The sequence below is a fragment of the Rousettus aegyptiacus genome, unplaced genomic scaffold, assembly GCF_014176215.1.
Source record: "Rousettus aegyptiacus isolate mRouAeg1 unplaced genomic scaffold, mRouAeg1.p scaffold_m13_p_10, whole genome shotgun sequence".
Lineage (NCBI taxonomy): Eukaryota > Metazoa > Chordata > Mammalia > Chiroptera > Pteropodidae > Rousettus > Rousettus aegyptiacus.
Genome location: NW_023416285.1, coordinates 41,670,858 through 41,688,746, shown reverse-complemented (window position 1 = coordinate 41,688,746; position 17,889 = coordinate 41,670,858). Strand labels below are relative to the sequence as shown.

At 35.9% G+C, this 17,889-nt stretch overlaps 1 protein-coding gene across 1 annotated transcript in view; it reads right to left on the bottom strand.

The window, feature by feature from the left end:
• The window catches only part of MAPK10 (mitogen-activated protein kinase 10), a 417,591-nt gene that overhangs the window by 263,420 nt on the left and 136,282 nt on the right, over positions 1-17,889 (bottom strand). Inside the window, exon 3 of the mRNA XM_036227746.1 lies at positions 2,812-2,947. The gene's annotated coding sequence lies outside the window, so the exon portion shown is untranslated. The remainder of the gene's footprint in view (positions 1-2,811; positions 2,948-17,889) is intronic.

The following is a 17,889-nucleotide window of genomic DNA, read 5'->3' as shown; positions in this document are numbered from 1 at the left end:
TCAACAAAATCTCACAAAGAGCATAGTGTATAAAATCTGTAAAGCCATGTTTAATTATGCATGATGCAGATTCAAATGTGTACCATTTGTTTATAGTAAAAGTGATTAATGAGCACAATGTGGCTATTTCAATGAAACAGACATTTTCAGTCATGACAGGAATGACAATTGTCATTACGAGCATGAAATTTGGTTCTATATTTTTTGGGGGCTAGGGAGAGGATATATATTTTTAATGGACCTGATTCATAGATCCCAAGATTAAAAAAGGAAAAGATAGACCAAAACAGATCTAGAAATTTCTAATCTATGGCTCTTTTACAATTAGTTTATGCGGGCTGGAGGCTATAAATACATTACTATACTCTGGAACCTAGAGTCCGATCCAGTTTAGTTCACAGTGTATGTTTTTTAATTAGTTACCATAGTTTAAAAACTGAAAGGTTTTATTTAAAAATCTGGATTTCTGGTTTCTCTTGAAATCTGAGGATTGGCAACACTGGGGCCATATTAGTGACTGCTTTAGATAGTGGTGTTTTCTTTTTTTTTTTTTTCCACATGGCTTCACACAATCTTCCATTCACTACCCGCCTGGGTCCTATAGCATTTAACTTTATGTTCCCTGAACTATACGTATAAAGATAGCTGGAGAGGCTTAATTCCTTTCTCTCTGTTTCTATGCCATTACCCTAGTCCCTCACCCTAATGCAAGCCACTGTAGGCTCCTTCTTGTGAGCCACTACAGGAACCTCTTAAATGTTCTCATGCTCCGCTACCCTCTCTGAACAGTCCAGGTTTAACTGCCCTTGGATCCATTCCTTGTCCCTCACTGACTCCTACAGGCTGCATTTCTAAGACACTAATGCTAGCTGTCTTTTGACTGGGTCCAGCCAATGGCAGCCACTACAGGAGATTAGAGGGTGGGAGAAAGGGAGAAGTCGAGATGTTGGTGTCCCTTTCTCTCTGTCTTATGCAGTTTTTCTGGCAGTAGCACCTCTCTCCCGCCAAGGCTCTGGCTCCTAGAGTCCTCACACAGGCTGTCTCTTCTGCCAGGAGTACTCCTGTATCACTCAATACCCCAAAAGGAAACAGACACCACAATGAAAAGGATAACTCGAGATGGATTTCTCTACAAAAGAATTATTTATAAAGATTTAGGTGTAGAGGGGTATAGGGCTTAGCACTCTTAGACCCAATGAGAAAGAGAGCCAGGTAGAATCATCCATTCTGTGACGAGGAGGCACCTTCAGGCAAGGTATATAACCAACTTTACATGGAAGAATCCGGGGGAATAAAAATTCCTGACATTGCTTTTCTCCTTCCACAGAATTTTTCTACTGGGGAACTATTGACATTTTGGACCAGTAATTCTGTGTGAAGAGGTGAGTAGTGCTGTCCTATATGTTGTAGAGTGTTTGCAGCATCCCATTAGATGCTGTGACAACTGAAAAATGTCTCCAGATCCTGTCAAATGCTCCCTAGAAATCAAAATTTCTCCCCAGTTCAGGACCACTGAGGTACAACTATCTCCTGTAGTCCACTCCAATCAGCCTCCTGGAACAAAGGGAAGGGCGGAGAAAGGTGAAGAGTAGATCTGGAAAAGCAAATAGAAGGCATTCAGCATAACTCTTTACCCCACCTTGAAGTAATTCTTACTTGCTATGTGAACTTCAGCAAGCTTTAGTTTTCTCATCAGATAAATAAGAATAATAATAGTACTCATCTCAGAAAACTCTTCTAAGAGTCAAATTAAGAATTTTAAAATGCTTAGATGATACTCAAATGAAGTGAAATAAAAGTAATCTCAGACATACATTAGGCTTCCTTTCCATGAAGGCTTATTCTTTTATTTCCCTTCCATTTGTGCACAAGACTGGAGGAATCCAAGCTCCTTACAATAAACTATTCCTCTAAGAAGTGTTGAGTACTTACTCCAGGCAAGGTAGCCAGCAAGGAGCAAATCCAGTAGCCTTCTGATGGTGCCCCTGTGCTGTGTCAACCGGGAAACATTGACCATCAGGATCTCCCAGCTATCTGAGCAAGCTCTCACCTGGCAAAGGTAAAACCTGACCCTCTATTCTCTCATTCACTCTCCTTTTTCCACTCAGCATATGATGGACAGGTAAGTAAACAATTTATGAACTCAGTTCCCTTCCTGGTTTTTATTTTTATATTTTTCCATGGAGGATCTTAATAACAGAAGAAAAACATTTATGAATGTTATGAAGATTATGACCTAAGTGTGAACCAGTAAAATAAAATGAGTTTATATCAAGATAAAATATCGATCAAAAATAATTGAATTAAAACACCTAGACATGACTTCAAAACCTAGAAATTTTACTCATTTTCTAATAGAGAATAAAATAATATTCCCTTCTTCAATTTTATTTTATCCTTTCAACATAGATTTGATATAGGTAAAAGATGGAGGAAATTTATTGCCAAAAACAAGTATATACCATTACAAAGAGTTGGGTGAATTAGCAGGAATACAAATAATTTTTAAAAAGAGAACTTAGATAATCATGAAAAGAGATGACATAATGTACCTCACACATAGTTGAAAAACTAACAGCAAATACATGTGACTAAAGGGCATAAGAATTCTAAAGAATTAAATGGCCTGGTTTATCTTTGATTAATTTTTAATTCTCGCATCGCTTTGGTCTCATTTCTCAACAACCTAGAAGACATATCATTTCTTTTATCATTATATCTCAAAGTTTCATTGGACTAATTAGTACTCACCAATTTCAACAGTACATTTAAATATTACAAGCACTGGGGAAATATGAAAGCTCTCCTTACCCTTCGCCAGTACTTCATTTATCTGGGCCATCTCTAAAATACAAAATGGTGACTTTGATTTTGTCGTCAGACTCTTTATTCATTTAACGACTTGTTGTTGAGTGCCTCCTATGTGCCAGGCGCTGCATACCAGGAGCTGGGAAAACAGCAAGAATGAGTTAGCATTACACTTTTCAGGACTGAATAAACAGGCATTCTCTCATCTCACTGTTTTACTTACATTTCCTTTATGTATTTCCTTTCCTTTATTATATGAACTATTTAATCATTAGTTCTTTATAAATTAATCATATATCTTTAATATGAACTGATAGAAATTATTATTTCTGAAAATCTATTTGGTTCCTATGAACTGCTGCCCAAGAATTTTAAAATAAGGAAAACAAATCTGAGACTTAAACTTGTAAAAATTCACACACAATGAACATGATCACCTCCCAGAAGGGATAAATCAAGAGATTGTCTGTAAATATGAAACTGAAGAGTTTGGAACACTCAACACTCCATGAGTATTTCCTGGGTATAATCCCCATGATGTCAGATCAGAAGGTGGTTATAACTTAGTAAAGTCAAACAATCTATTGTATGGTGTCTAATGTAAAGAAGGACTATGAATAGCAAGGGGGTGTTTTGACTAAAGCACATGGGAAAAAAAAAGCCTTAAGATCATAGTTCTTACCCGGCCTTAACTAGCTGCAGAGAGAAAAAGGACTGCCAAAGAAAAAATATTTTTTGGATATGCAGCTCATTACTTAATATCTGCCCCCTTTTAGCACAAAAGAATTGCATTCTACCTTATCATTTGTAATCATACATTTATTATCTGCCTTCTCCCATAGGATTATAAACTCCAGGATAAGAGGGGTCATGTCTGTGCACCACTGTATCCCTAATGTTTTCTGTCAGAGTAAATCCTATTACCCCATTCCTGGTTGACACAAAAATGTATTCCCCTACAATATTTCTATCATCTCTCTGTCCCTTTACACGCTCTTCTTGTAAGAGAAATGAAAACAACTTGGGGGAGAATAACTGGGCATGCTCAGTTGTACCAGACTCTCTCTCAGGAGCTGCCTGACTGCAAGAGGATGTTTTTCATTTCACCTGCAGAACCTAAGTCCTTGTGCAAGAAAGATCTATCCTACTCTAGCACTACAGGGACTATATAAGTATGTATTTCTAATTCTGAGATGCAGTTCATTGGCTCACTTGGTTCTCTCATAACTTTATGTCCTAAATCTTGCTCTGAGTGACAGAGATGATGTTTTGCTTCCATCTGTCTTGCAATTTTTTCTCCTTGATTATTAAGATTCTGGGCTGGGAGAGTAAAGGTCCTATTTATTGGTCCCCTTGAAACCCTACATATAGCACAATATCTGACGTACTGTAGTCGCTTAGCAAATATTTGTGATTGACTATAGAGATTACCATAAAAGGTTGATTCTGCAATTTAAGTTCTCTGCAAACAAGAAGAATTAGTATACTACAGGTTGAAACTTGAAGGCATAAATCTTAGCATTCGAGTGCCCACTATTCAGGTAAGAAACAGAATGGTCTGGGGCTCTGAGATGTAGGTTGGGTTAGGATATCCTTAGAGACTAGGTTGGATGGCAAACAACACTTGCCTCAAGACTTCAGTAAAGGAGGAAAGTGGGCTGTCTAAAAAGACTATTCAATAAAATGGATGTACATAGAAAACCTAGGCATGAAGCCAATAGGATAAAAACCAGGGTATGAAAAATAATAAATTAGCACAACACTTATAGAGAAGTCAAATTCTGAAGAAATACCTTGAACTGACTTGTACACAGCTGCAGTATATTTTAAAGTTATCCCTCAGTTTCCACATGGGATTGATTTCAGGACCCCCTCAGATACCAAAATCTCTGAAAGTTCAAGTTCCTTAAGTAAGACAGTGTAGTACTTGCGTATAGTCTATGCACATCCTCCCATAAACTTTAAATCATCTCTAGATTATTTATAATACCTAATATAATGTAAATGCTATGTAAGTAGAAGTTATGCTATATCATTTAGGGAATGATGACAAGAAAAAAAGTTTGTACATGTTCACTACAGACCCAATCATCTTAGGCCTAACTACATAATATACATTAGCAACAATTTAAAATTTTTTAAAAAAATATTTTTCACCCGCAGTTGGTTGAATCCATGGATGTGGAACCCTAAGATGCTGAGGGCAAAGTGTATTATGAATTCCATGACCAGAGCAGGAAGTGGAGTGCAGAGAGGGAGTTGGTTGAGTTGTACTTTTGTTGGGCTGGTGTTCTGTAGGGCAGCAGTAATGGTCTGAGACAGGGAGAACGTCCCTCAAGCTTAACCATAGAACAAAATCACATTTTACTTGAATAAGAAAAGACTATTTTTTGCCTGATTCAACTTAATTTTGCGAATAGTTTTCTGCTCTTCATTATTATTACCAAAATAAACTCATTATTAAAATAGCCATGTATTAAACTCAGAACAATAAATTAGAATTTCCTTTTATAATGAGTGACTATTTAGGTGCACATCTTTACCACATCACGCAATGTTTAATTTAATAATTCACCCAGAATCTTGACTTAGAAAAAGCACTTCCTGATGTTTTGATATTTGTTCTCAAGGTTCAAGTGTAGATGGAAGTGAGTCCCTGAGCACTCATCTCTGAATAGCTGACACCGCTCAGCCACAATGTTCTATTCAATCTCTGCACATTATTCAACATAAGTGAAGGGAAAGCCTTGGTCACTTCGTTTGGAAGCTATTATTTTCACTCTCCTCATATAGCAGAAGAAAAAGAAAAAAAAAAACAGCTACATAGCTCATGTTGACATAAAACAAGTAAACTGAACTGATTTTCTTCAATTAGTGAGTGCTTTTCTAAGTTATTTTTTAAACTCCCTACTAATATCAGATTTTTATGTTTTTAACTGGACCTAGTTGGTTCTTATTTATATAGAATACTATGTACTACTTGAGTATAATTAATGGTTTAAAGTAATTACTTAGAATAGTGGGAAAGTTGTCTCTTTAAAACTATTTTAATACACACAAAATACACAGAAAAAGTTAAAAATTGAAAAATAGAACTACTAAACAAATAGTAAATTATCAATGTAAAGTTATGAAATTGATAGCTGCACTGTAATCATGTTAGAAAATTCACACTGTTTAAAGAACAATAATGTATCATGTAATTTACTTCAAAAACTTTAAGGGAAAAAAGTGTGCATGTGTGTGTGTGTGCATATGCATGTGTGTGTGATACACAGTTTATATAAAGCATTCCATAGTTACCATATAATAATGTATGCTACTTATTCTTATCAGTTATATATATAAATTATAGCTATGACTAAGGATATAAAAATGTATGAGTATTAACTTTTCCATATGACTCTAAAATTAATAACTGACAAATGTAAATTAATGTCCAAAAACCGCAAATATAAAAGTGAGCAAAAGAAGAATCAAGCAAATCAAAAAAATGAATAATAAAATAGCAATAACTACCTATCTATCAACAATTACTTTAAATGTAAATGGATTAAATACTCCAACCCTAAGACATAGGGTGGCTAAATGGATAAGAAAACATGATTTGTACATGACCCTCAATTCCCCGGGCTTAACCAAGTAACCAAGTGCCAACAACTTCATAAGTCTACCTTAATCTATTGCCTTTTCTTTTCATTTAGATATTGTTAGGGGCTGAACTGGGATCCTTTAAATTCACATATTGAAGTCCTAACCCTCAATACCTCAGAATGTGACTGTATTTGGAGATAGGAGTTATTAAGTTAAAATAAAGTCATTAAGATGGACCCAACCCAAATCCAACATGACTGGTTTCCTTATAAGAAAGAAGAGATTAGCACACAGACACACACATGGAAGATCACGTGGAGACAGGAAGAAGAAAACAGCCACCTATAAACCAAAGAGAGAGGTCTCCAAAGAAACCAGTCCCGCTGGTGTGATCTCAGACTTCTAGCCTACAGAATTGTGAGAAAATAAATTTCTGCCACTTAAGGCACCCAGGTACTTTGCGATGGAAGCCCTAGCAAAACAACACAGATATAAATTATTTCAATTCACCTGTAGCATTATAACATAAAATGTAAATAATGGTGCGGATTTCTCTGTGGTTGTCCAAAAGAAAATCCAAGGCTCTTCAGTTTTCCATAAATACTTATGCTAAGGAATTAAACATTGTTGTGCCCCCAGGGTATAGACTATATTATTTAGTATGTCCATATATTTCTTTATTACCAGAGTAAGCACAAAGTTTTAATAACCACCTCAAGTTATTGCCTGCCTTGATGGTATCTTTAGCAGTTTCTTTCACCAATTATTGTTTATTTTACCAGGAAAAATTAATCCCTGGATTATAACCTCAATCTTTGGGTCATTTCTGAGTCTAATTCTGTTTTCTCAATACTGAATTAAGTTTTCTTGACTATTGTGTGCCTTGTAATTTTCATTGCATGACAGATATCATGTACAGAACAGAAGAATTAAATAGTATTTATGTCTAGACATGAATGCACTTTTTCTTCAGCTAGCTCTTTCCAACCATGAAGCATTTAGTGTTCTATAAGGCATAATCTTAATTTGTTTCTTAAAATCCAACACAACACAGAAGCTAATTTAGCCATGTTATACTGAAGCATTGTTTTTAATTTCAGAAGTGATATTTTTAGAAAGATTTGACTCATTTTTATTGCTAACAAGATTTGGTCATGTAATATTATATATGTGCGTATTGCTATTAAATTATGGCTCTGTCAGTGTCTTTATTATTTGTTATTATGTATTTATATATTTACTATTATTCAGCTCTCATTAAGTCATCCTACAGGAATAAACACTCTATGACAACAACTCTTACAATAACAAAAATTGATTTTATGTGCAGTTAGTGGCCCTCTGCAGTTAGAGGTTGGCTGTCTCTGTGCTCCTGTTGTCTTCATTCTGAGACTCCAGCTCAAGGAGCAAGCCCTGTCCAGGATATTCTATTCTGCTGGCAGAGAGAACAGGAGTAATTGACTAACCACCTGATGACTTTTAAAACTGCAGATTAGATATACCATAAGTCACAGGTTGGGTTCTTCAGAGAAGATGCTAAAATGGAGTTTGGGAAGCAAGATGTTCATTAGGAGTTAACATCTGTGAACAAAGGGAGAAGGAGCAGGATTGATTTGAACAAGAAGCTAAATTATGCAGGCTTTAAGCCTCTGCGAACCCAGAAGAGAACTCTGGGGCAAATATTGCCCATCTGAGTAACCCAAAAGGGTCCAAAATTACCCAGCCTGTGTGCTCCCCACTCACTCAGTCACCAGATGTGGGCTATCCTGAGAAGATCATGATCCTAGGAGAGGCAGCTCTCTGCAACTGAAGTAGATCTTTAAAAACCAGCTGGTGGCTGTCTGCAAACTGTTCCCCACCTGGGCAGCAAGTTCTTTGAAAAGGAATCTGAGTGGAATATCTCGAAAATGACTGCTGCATACACTCTGCTCACTTTCCTTTAGCCAAAGCAAGGCATATGGCCAAGCATGCCATCAGTGGGACTGGAACTGTACTCTTCTGAACAGAAGGCAGGGTTGGAGGGAAGTTAAGGGCAGATTCTAAGGTAGGAGCCCTATAGGGATGGGCCCAGTAGAGAAGGGCAGCAGACAATTAAGAATAGTAATACAATGCACCACAATGTCCTGAGGCCAAAGCTGTCAATCCTACTTTCCCACTTTATGGCTTAAAATCCAGAGACCCAGAGATAGTAAGTGACTTGTCCATATGATGTATGTAATTCCCAGTGTGTACCTGGCACATAATAAGCACTCAAAATTCTCTGGACAACAAAAACCACAGCATAACTAATTAATCAATTTAGTGATGTTTATACTTTGTTAAAAGAGGTCATAAATTAGATAACTGGTGCCTTCGTGTTGGCATGCAAGCTCTGTGTCCCCTTCCCTGTACCTTGCCCTATGCATCTCTTCCATCTGGCTGTTCTTTAATTATATTCTTTTATAAAAAATGATAACCCAGTAAGTAAATTGTTTTCCTGAGTTCCATGAGGTGCTCTAGCAAATTAATCCATCTCTAAGAAGGGGTCATGGGAATCTCCAATTTATAGGCAGTGAGTGGGTCAGAAGCACGGGTAACAACCTATACCTGAAATCTATGTCTGAAGTGTGTGTGTTTTGAAAGAGGGTGGACTGAGCCCTGAAGCTATGGGATCTGATGCTATCTCCAGGGAGATAGTGTGAGAATGGAATTAAAACTAGGACACCCAGCAAGTGTCACGAAATTGCTCGATGTGTGGAAAACCCACATATCTGGTATCAGAAGCAAAGTAGTGTAGTAGAGTATTGAGAGTAGGGCAAACTACTAATTACTGACCACGGGCAATGACTTTCTGAAACCCCAAGGTACCTTACCTCATTCTTAGCTCAGAATGTCTTATATACCTCATTTTCCCTTTCTGTCTCTGAACCATTCATGTATGCAGGGTCTCTGACTCTCTCATAGATGTGGGGTTCCCACACATAAAAATTAAATTTGATTTTTCTCTTGTCAATCTGTCTCATGTTGACTTGATTATTCAGCCAGCCAAAAGAGGGGGAGTTTTCCCCTCTTCCCCCCCGCCCCAGCACAAACATGCTGACATAATTTCATCAAGGTGTAGTGTAAATGAAATGACAAATATAAGGACATTTTCTACGAGGAGATAAAGATAGTATGTGAGCATAATAAGCATAAAGTGGAGAGCTATACCTGAAGCATGATTTTGCCAAATTTACTACATGACCTGTGGGATGGTGCAAAATGTTCTTGCCCTGAGAGTCCTCATAATGTCTGTTCAGTGGGGGGAATTTTTGCTTTGCCCCTAGGTGAAATTTAAGTTTCAATTAGGCCCTACTGCGTATTGACTCATTCTTATATCACAGATTGTCCTGAAGAGATTCAGAACAAGTCTCCCCAAAAAGTGCCACTTTGTCATGTGGACTATTTGAACTAAAGACAATCAAGACCCAGCAGACTCAAGAAAAAATTTTTACCTGTCTCTTAACTAACTAAAGAAATTTAGCTAGAGGAGTTGGCCCAGAATGAGCTATCTGAATGGCAGGGGAAACATCTAATCACCAAACATCTGCTCTTTTTATGTCCTGTGAAGTACCCTCCTCCCCTTGGAAGCCCAAGACCCTACCCGTTCTCATAGCTCAGATGTCATATAAACCTCAATTGCTTGATTGCCTGTGGGCCTCACGGTCTAATGGGGCCCCAGTGCATATGTAATTAAATTTGTTTTTTATGTTAATCGGCTTTATGTCAACTTAATTATTAGACCAGCCAAAATAACCCAGAAGGATTGATAAAAATATTTTCCTCCCCTATAGCCCATATAGTCACTTTTAAGTAAATAAATAAAGTCTCAATTCAGAATTATAAGGTCTAAGCCAATGTATTCATCAATACTTCAGTATTTACTCCAAGGTGAGAGTTTATTTCCTCCTCCCCCAGTAGATGCCTATGGCTGACTATCACTGTTCTTATAGAAGGACTATGGGTTGGCTTGTCTCCTCTGTCTCAAATTCCTTCCTTCCTTAACTCTCAAGCCCCAGATTAGAGGAAGAAGACAAAATGAAGGAGTTAGGACATTACCTGCCTGATTGGACAGCTCACACCCTGGGCCTGCCAGTTCTTTAAGGCTGACTCTTTCTCTCTTAGGAACACTTGTGGGCTCTATGGAGCTTCTCTGACAGGATCAAATCCATTACTTTTAGCTCACAACTCCCCATCCTCCCCCTAGAACTTAGACACTGTTCATGGTCCACTCAACACAGACCCTCACGTACTAAAATCCTGTTCTCCTTTATGACCCTCTAGGCTAAGGTAGAACGGAAGATGGTGTTGTTATTTCTCTCTCCCTTGTGTCCATATCTGGGCATGCATTCGCTAACCTCATAAATTCTGAGAGTGCAAATCAATCAAAACACAGACAACTCTCTCCTGCTGACAGTCCCCTCTAGCCCCTCTAGCTTTTTCAGTTGCGAGGAAGGCATACATGTCTCCAAATGTAGAAAATATGTTTCAAGCCTTCTAAGTGCTCTCATGGCACGCCTTACTCTGGGCCCAAAGCAGAGGTAGCATCTCAGCCAAATCACCTGGGGAAAGAAGATGGGAAACTTCAAAGACTTTTTTTTTTTGACGAATTTGCTCCCATCTCCACATTCTGATTCCTTTTAAATTCTTGCAATAACTAACATCATAAAGTTTTGCAAAATATTTTTTTCTTTGAAAATCCTGCATTATGTTTGGCACCTCACTTTGGTAGGCAGTTCTATTACAGTGGTTTTCAATCCTATTCAAACTAATACACAACTTTAATAACAAATATTTTTATCACCCTCCTTTACTACCATGTAGTGAAATTTATAGATAATACAACCTACCTACATACACAATTTCAAAGAATCAATATAATGCCTCAACTGTGAAATAACAGAGAAATAAAAATTCATGTATATAATAAAATAATATGTATTTCAGCATTTAAATTCTCAGGCAAGAAAATAAAGGAGTCAGATGTTTCCCTTTAATCGTAAAGAATAAATTTGGATTTAAGAAAAGGCAATATTCAATTTAATATTGCCAACCTTTATTCTCTATGTTTGTCATTTTAAAGTAAGGGATAAATAAATATATTCAGAATTGGGCATATCAGAGAGAGAAGTTCTATAAACATGGATTTAATATCTATAAATGAAGAATGACCCATTTTAGCAATTCAAATTCCACAAGTGATATTGTCTTTAGTAACATATTTTTTACTCATTACCAACCCTTTGTAACTCTGAAAACATAAAAAGGTAGAATAAAATCTTTCTCTACTTATAAATAATTGCATTCCTAGAAAATTCAGTATGTATATGAAAACCGTGTTAAAATATAAAAGTTTGTTACATGAAATATTTGACAGTTGCACTGAACACAAGACAGGTTTTCATTATATGGGGCTGTCCCACACACTGTACAACATCTAGCCTTCTTCCATCCAGCCATTTCTAGGCTAGTCAGACACCCATTCATTGTAAGACCCTACCAAAACAATCAATCAATCAATCAATCAATCAATAAAAGCTCCAAAACATCTACTGGGGGAGTATGGCATATCCCCTCACATTGAGAATCACCAATCTCATGATCCCTAGAACCAGACTTAAATGTTATATCTCTTACATCCTGTTGGAAAAAAAAAGGAAGGATAAAATCTTTTGAAAAGAATTTTTAAAAAAAGGAAAGGCCTTGACTCAGAGCACAAATTTGTGTAGCTCACCGTGACCAAATGCTACACTAGAATTTTAAGGCTGAATCAAGATCTGTGTTATTTTCCTCTTACTTAGCATATACTCGATTTCTTAATTGAATTTTGCTAAGACACTTCCCAAAGGATAGAGATAATGATCAATTTAATAAGAAAAAAGCAACTTTTAAAAAGAGAAGTATAAAATGATGCTTTTATAACATTTCTTTGTAAACTAATATGACCAAAAATGCTAAATATTCGAGTTAATGATGTCTGTGATATTGATTTTCAGGTATTAAACTTTTTCCTGGCCAGGTTTCCAAATTTCAGCTTTCATCATCTAGATGAAATACCTAGACAGGTGCTTAAAGTTGAAGGCATCTTTATAAATACAAATTTTCATTGTTAGGAAAGAAAAAACATACCTCTTTGTTCAACTGCTTTATGCAACTGGTTCTAATTCAGAAAAGTAAAGTACAAGTGATGAATGGTTTAACTAACATCCTACACACACACACACACACACACACACACACACAATTTTGTACTTTTCAGTTTTATACAAACTCGAAAACAATTGTGTGTGTGTGTGTGTGTTTCAGCATATCTTTAGCAGCCCATTATAAAAAAATCAGGTGTATATCTCTTATAGGCCTCCCCTCTCCAGCAATCAGCTACCATGAGCTACTCTTCCTGAAGCTGCATTATGGGTGAACAGATAAAACCTCATCTGTGCCCTTACATAAATTTCCTCCAGTCTGGAGACAGGATTAAAACAGTGTTTTTTTCTGCAGCCTATTCCTCTAATTCCAAACCTTTGACTTCAGTATAACCGGAGGGGAATCATTAATCTGGTTACATCGAGAACTAGTGATTCTTATACTCTAGCTTCGTTATCCAAAAGTACTAATAACTTAACATCAGTTGATGTACATGATAGCAGGCATTGTGTGTATTGAGGCCCCTTACAGCTCCTGCCAAGCACCTTGACAGTACTTAGGGCAGAAAACCAAGTTACCAAATTTCTGTCCACGGAGATAGTATCCTTAGTATCTTTTCAGGGCCTGTGCAACACAGTTGCTTTCTGAGAGGTTTTATTTTTTTCATCTATTTGCACTATTTGTGCAACCTTTTTGAAAATATTGTAATATTATTTGAAAAGATCCTTCTGTTTTCTCCATATCTGGATTCGCTTTCAGACACGAAAGCCTACACACAAATCAGTTATGAAATTGAGAAAGATGAAACTAGAGATGCATAATTTGCATTCAAGTGTATTTGTCTATCTGATAGCTTCTTCCTTAAGCAGTTTTAGTACATAAAATTATATTTGAATTTCTCAAATTTGCATGTCACCAAAATGCAAGTTTCTATAAATATTATCATAGATCACCACTCTAATCATAGTAAAAAAGCTCTGCTTGAATAATTACCCTTTAAGATAAGAGCACATGGAAACAGAATCTATTAATACTGTAGATTTTTACCTTCTGGTCATATTAACCAGAGTAATTAGATCTTTAGTCATACAATGCATATGTATACATAAGTGTATTATGATTCAAGAATAATAGAACTATCTACTCAGGCATTCACAACTGTTTTTATAACTCTGCATCAAGCCAAGTGTGGAGTGAAAAATGAACAGAGGCCTGAATCCATAGCTTAAAGAGCCAGCAGTCAGGCTACCTCTCTAGGCAGTGAACACTATCTCTGGTCATCCTCCAGTGAAGATTTAATTTCTTGGGGGATATAGAAGAAGAAATTAGACTGGATAAAGCTAAAAATTAATGTGCAACAAAATACATGATGCTTATTACCACGGGGAAGGGAGATCAGATCCTCAGAAAAGCAAAAAGAGCAGTGGCATGGACTGTTGTCTTTCGGTTCCCAGAACGCATTCACATTCATTTCTTTCCAGGACAACCATCCCTTTCACATTCTCAGTCCATTTATTTCAGGTAAAACTAACTCAACCTCTGGGATCTAGGAGCAAAGCCTACCAGAGTCATAACCAAGCAGTACATCCATCTCTTGGCCATATTAGTGATTTCTGAAGTGGGCACCAGGCAAAAATAGGCCAGTTAAGACCAATAAACTTAATTCTAAAATTTTATTTACCGCATCAGGGAAGTGGAGTATCTCTCATGCTGAATTGAATATTATCATGTTGTGAGACTGAAGCTCTGAAAGGCCAGCTGGCAGAGCATGAAAATGAAGGCCAGTTGAGAAGAACTGGAGTAGAAAAGTGGATTCTGCGAATATCTTTTGAGTTCTGAAATAAGGTATATCTGTTCATTTGCATAAACCATTAAAGTCTTTTTTGTTTACTTGATAAGGCAGTTTGAGTTGGATCTTCTGTAGTCCACACACACACACACACACACACACACACACACACATCCTAATAAATAAAATGAGGGTAATGGGAATTATAGTTCTCCACTCCATTTCTAGTAGTAATGACGGTACCAAACACATAGTATAGGTGCTCGGTAAATACTTGCTGAATGAATGAATAAATTCCCCTGAGAGGAGGGGTCAGGAGGGGGCTTCAAGAAGTAGGAAGGACCACAGGTTGGCTCAGAAGAGAAGAGGGGTGAAGAACTGGATGTTAGTGACTATGTGTTGGTGAGGAGATTGTGTAGGACAAGTTTCTACCAATTATGAATGTGAAACTTAGGGGAGATGAAGAGAGGCATAAAGAAAATGTTTAAGAAGATTTGCTCTGTAGTAAGCTACATATAAGATTCCTATATGAAGAAAACAAAATCTAAGGTTCTGTTGTATATTGTTCAAGGCTTTGGAGTTAGATCTATGTCTTTAAATGTGAGTTATTGCAGAGGCTGGCTTCAAGTGTGCGGAGTACACTTGCCAAACTAAATGAGGATTACCCATACATATCTAAATTCTTTAACTAGAAATCAGATTGAAATGTATTGATAAAAACAGGCATATCTTGACCTTTCATTAAGAGAAAAAAATGAAAGGATTTTTTTTTTTTCTTCAAGCATAGCTTTGATTGGAAAGTTAAAATCATTTAACAAGATAATTCAAAAAGCTTACCTAATCAATCTGGATATTTACTTCAATAAATTCCATTCAAATTTTTGGCCATCTAAGTTCATTTTGTACAGATTCCTTTTTTATATCAAATTAATGGTTTTGTTTTTTTTAAAGCACTACTTTTTTTCAAATAAAAAGAGAAGCATATTAGAGAATTGAGAAATATGATTTATTATATATATCAACTTTGACAGTCCTACAATTTTTCATAAATTTAGAATACTTATGATTACCTTAACTCAATAATGTTTATGATAAAAAATAATGAAAGCAATGTTTGTGACAGAACCACTACCAGGCAAACATTGAGAAGCTGCATATTTCAAATACTGCTACTTCAGCTTTTATTCCATTGAGTTATAATTTTTTTTTCCTGAGGGAATCAAGGAATATTTTCAGCTTCTTTAAAAAGAACCAATCTTGTTGTGATGCTAACATGAGCATCTTTTACTTAAACTCTATGAGACATCTTCATTCAATTTGTGGGTCTGGTCATACTTGAAGGCTTGAAGCAGAATGATGGAAAATCAAAACAAATTTGAAAGCTCTCCATGACACCGGGGATAACAACAGAGACATGCCTGTAACTCTCTATGTGATCTTAAGTGTCTTTCTTACCTTCTTTATATCTCACTAAATCACATTAGGTGAAGGACCTGTTCAAAGGTATTAGATCCACTCTATTACTGCAGCATTAAGAGCATAACACTTAAAACATGTTAGTGAAAAACGAGAGCATCAAATGACTCATAAGAAATAAGAATTGATATTTGAAATTTCTTTTCTTTAAGAAAATAATAATGTCATTTGTTCATACTTGATTTATCAATATTTTAAAACTAAAGCATTTTTAGTGATTTTTTTTTTGAGAGGATATATCCCCAAAGGATATATCAAAATTGGGAAAACATATATAGTTTGAAAATACAATAACTACTTACCCTTAGTTTTGACCAGGTTTTTAGTTCCAAAATATTTGCTTTTTACTTCAAATAATATTAAAAATAATTTTAAATTATTAATAATGATCTGAAACTTTTAAAGTTAGGAAACAGTGATTGAGTAGGTTTAAAGAGAAGAGGAAGATAAAGCAAACTTCACTTGGAAAACTGAAAACTCAGGAGACACAATTGTCTATGGAAAGGGACGTTGAGAGAAAATGTATTTGTTTAACATTCTGGCACATTTTCTATCTTCAGGGACCTCATTTATTTTAAGAGATGAAGTAAGATTTGGATATACTGTAATAGAACTTCTCAACCTTTACCAAATGTTGGCGCACATAGACAACAATATTTACAAGATGCTCTAGAATAATAGATGAGGTTGTTCCTAGCTGAAGTGACAAAGAAAGGCTGGGGCCACCCACCCGGGCACAGCCCAGTCACATAATTTGTGAGGGAACTTTGCTCTCAAAAATGAAAGGACAAGTAAACCTTCCACCACTTCTTAAAAACAACTCAAAATACACCCATTCACAGTAATGAGTCAGTAAAAATCCACTATGTTATCACAACTAAATATTCTACACAAACTACTTTAAAGCTAAAGGACACTTATGTATAAGCTCAGATTTGCATGCAAAAACAAGGGATGCTACCTTTGTTTTGTAATCATACCGAAAAATGAAGTATTCAGTGTTATAGTTAAAGTTTAAACCCATATTTATTGGTTAATATCTAATTTATTGATTAATATCTTATTTATTTAAAAATTCAACTATTTCATATTTGAACATTACCCAAAGTTAATCTCTGGCTGTAAAGCATATGCTTTCTCTTTGTCACTTTTATTTTTAGCTGGCCATTTTGATTAATGTAATCATTAGCTAACATTTGTCACCATTTTCAAAAACCATACCTTCATGTTCCAACCAAGAATTAAGAAGTATTAATAGTAAAAAAAAAAAAAAATGCCAAAAAGAGGGAGGTAAGAATACAAGATGTAACTAAATCAGGAAGAAAATGGTTAAACATTAAATCATCAGATAATGGTAGTTGTAGAGGTAGAAGGAGGTATGGCTGGAGAGCAATAAGGTGGGGATAATGTTTCACTGGATGCGTCACACTCTCCTGTTTATCAGTGCACTGAGGTCGTTTTTAGGACAATCCTAAGTAAGCAATCTTTCCACCATGGAAAGCCTGGAGCGCTTCTGCTCAATATGGTAGGCACTAGCCATATGTGGCTATCGAGCACTAAAATGTGGCTAGACCAAATTATAATGAACCATATAAATGTAAAATACACATTGTATTTTAAAAACCTAGTACCAAAAAATGTAAGGTGTCTCAGTAATTTTAATATTGATAGCATATTGAAATTAAAATACTTTAGATATATTGAGTTAAATAAAATATACTATTGAAATTAATTTTACCTTTTTTCCTTTTAAAGTAGCTTCAAGATCATTTTAAATTACATAAGTAGCTCATCTTTACAACTCATGTTATATTTTTATTGGACAATGATAGCTTAGAGCATACACTATGTGAGAGAGAAGAAAAAGATGAAATGAACATACAACAGAGAAAAAAGATGATCCAAAAATAGATCAGGAAAGAGACATTGCCATTAAACATACCTAAAAAACTACTAATTCCTTAGTGGGAGGGAATCGTAAAGTAAGAAGCCCACTGTGGCTGGCCTAACTAACTAAACTGTGTGTATGGTTCACAGTCGGTGAAGTGAATTTATTCATT